Source organism: Phaseolus vulgaris, chromosome 5 (genome assembly GCF_051622355.1).
Source record: "Phaseolus vulgaris cultivar YP4 chromosome 5, ASM5162235v1, whole genome shotgun sequence".
Lineage (NCBI taxonomy): Eukaryota > Viridiplantae > Streptophyta > Magnoliopsida > Fabales > Fabaceae > Phaseolus > Phaseolus vulgaris.
The window spans coordinates 33,308,789-33,311,906 of NC_143502.1; the positions used below are offsets into that span (position 1 = coordinate 33,308,789).

The 3,118-nt window shown below is 29.5% G+C and overlaps 1 pseudogene; it reads right to left on the reverse strand.

Annotated features, from left to right (window-relative positions):
* Positions 1-856, reverse strand: LOC150027576 (uncharacterized; annotated as a pseudogene).
* Positions 857-3,118: the final 2,262 nt, after the last annotated feature.

The window sequence follows — 3,118 nt, forward strand, 5'->3', positions numbered from 1 at the left end:
CTAGTACATATGCAAAATGTTTAACCAATGGCACAGGTGCTTTTGAAATTTCTTCTCCATACACTTCACTCACATTTTGCAAATTTTCCTACACAATGTTAACACAAAATAGTTAACATTGACAACTAGCATTGAATTAAATCATTACACTACTCTTTTTACTTACCATAATTTTTTCACCATTAGAAATACACCAAATGCCATCAGATCTCATACGTGTAGCCTTCCATTGCATTCGACCATTCCTCACTTTTTAACTCTTCTTTATATTGAAAACAAATAAATAAGGTAATATAATGATACATTAAATAAAATAAAATAAAAACAAACTTTTATATGTGAAACATAAAGAAATCATATAAAACAACATTACCATTTAAAATGCCTTTTGGACAATTGATTTAGTGCCAATAATTGATTTAATTCCTTGTTTACTTCGACTAACTTTATTTTTCAAGCTCCTCTCCTATAAATATAGAAATAAATTAATATTATAATACATAAAAAATAAAATTCAAATTTAAGATATAGATATACAAAGAAAGTAACCTTACCTTAAACTTGGAATCATTCAATTTGTTATGTATTAACCAATTTCAATCTTCGGGTACTACATCATATGGCCTACCTTGGTTTTGGATATATGTTTGATACAAATGGTGATGTCTATTTCTATATTGCTTTTGTAACTGTTTCATTGCATGTTCTCTGTCCTTTTCCATCAAACATCATGCATCCTAAAGTCATGAAGTTAAAAAGAGTACCAAATAATCAAAATAGATTAAATATATAAATAAAAATTAATTAAGTACACTTACATGAATAGAGTAATACTAACCTTCATAAGTTTCCACATTAGAGTAAAGTCATCTTCAAATATCTTCTTCCAAGTTTTAACTTGTAAAGGAGCCTTTTGACGTATACACACAGTTGCTTCAGCCTTGAAATATTTTGCATGTTTCCCACAAAGTTTAAAATAAGGAGGGGGAAATTGGATGTCAAAAGTATTTCCCATTACCATTAATTTTTATCTTTTCTTTGGAAGTTTTGCATTAATGGTATGCCCACGTCGTTTCTTAACAACATGTTGACCTAAATTAAATTAAGAAAATAAATCAATACCAATTTCACTAATTATTTATTCAATCTAAAAAAACATGTTATACAAATACTTGTACTTGTTTCATGTTGCTCAACATTAACCAACTCATATGCATTTACCCTTTTAGAATTTAATCTTAATGGTCTTGTTATCTACAAAATATAAAGTAAATAATCACAAAAGTTTAAGAATGAGTTACATTATCAACCTAACTTAGATAGGTGTTACTTGTTTAATTAAACTAAACACAAACATTTATACATTTTAAGAATCTCATTACATACCATTTTTTATTGTATTTTTCATTTTCACTTGAATATTGAAACTCTTGTAATTCTTTGGGTCTATATTCTTCATCATGCTCTTCATCTCTTTCTTTTCCCTTCTTGTTTTTGGTATCTTGAGTTGGGACTTTGCAACAATAAGATAAATGTGATAATCCTAGAGCCTCTAGTTTTTCTTTGTTTTCTGCAATTCTTTGTAGCTTTTGTTCTTCATATTTAGACATGTCTCCTACGAACAAAAAGCTAGGATGCTTTCTCACTTGAAAATGGATCTATATTGAAGTAAATTTTAACTTATATTTTCCAAGTCAAATAATAAACTAAACTAAAATAAATAAGCCAACAAGAAATAACGAGCAGTTCACATCAAATAACAAGCAATGTTGACAATATATTCATGAGTTTGAACATTCATCACTGAAGGAGGAAGCGCGTAGAAAACTGGTTTTGTGGAGCAGAAGTCGTTTTGGTATGTTTACAAGAGTTTTGATGGGTGATGTTGATTTTGTTCTTTCAACACCTATTTATCAGCACCAATTCCTAGCTACCCAAACAGATTACCACCAAATGAATACACATCACCATCAGCAGATATACCCTATATGCCACAATCCTGCAACAACTCCCTCTATGTGGATAACCAATAAGAAAGATACATAAGTTGTGATTAGTTCATCATCGGTAGTTCCTTGCCCACACTTGACCAAAACAAGATGACATGAAGAATTAAACAATAGCTAGGTTGATGTAATAATTAAACAGTGAATTTTACCGTTTTGCTTCTCTTTTCGACGAAGTTGAACTCCCCAACAACCCATTCTCCAGGTAGTTTTAATTTTTCATCTATACTTATTCTTGTTGTTTTTAAGTAGGAGAGTATTAAGTAATATCACAAATGTTATAATTAATGATAAAGAGATTTATGCAAATATAATATTTTTAAAAGTAATATCATAAATGTTATAATTAATGATAAAGAGATTTATACAAATATAACATACCAATTTATAAAAGATACACATATAAAATGATTATATTATGTAAATAATTTAAAAGTAATTGGAACCTTGTGTTTTGGCTTCTTTGCTCAGGTTTTGAGAATCATGACAAACTAAAAAATAATATCTAATGTAAACGCACAACACGTGAAAACATATGCCATTGCCATCGTAAAAACACATTAAATTATTTCTTTGAATAGTTTTATATATAATATTATTATGCATATAATTGATTACACATTACTAATTAAAATATCCTATGAGAAAACAGACATTCACTTTCACCACCTAAACCTCTGCCGAGAAACTTCGACCATAATGCAATCAAACATCTAATTAATATATCATTCATCTATGATTAGAAGCCTATCACATTGCAGCTCAAATGAAAACGCTCACAAGTCACAACTTAGAAATGCAAGTATTTTTGAATTCCTATAAATAATATTTCAGTACCTAAAACCCATAAAATGTAGCTATTATGGATATTAGAAATGGGAATTCCCATCAGAGATGCACAGGGGAATAATGCCCATCCCTGTCCCACCCTGTTAACACTCCTACTCAAGCTATGATTTTTTATGGAGTGGGTTATTATGTGTGTCTTTCCAGATGAGGATGATCCAATAAGTTCAGTTAATTTTCCTTCACGTAATCCACCTCCGAGCAATGCATCAATCTTGAGTTACATGGACTCAAGCATAAAGTAATAAGTAGTGCTACTTTTGTTA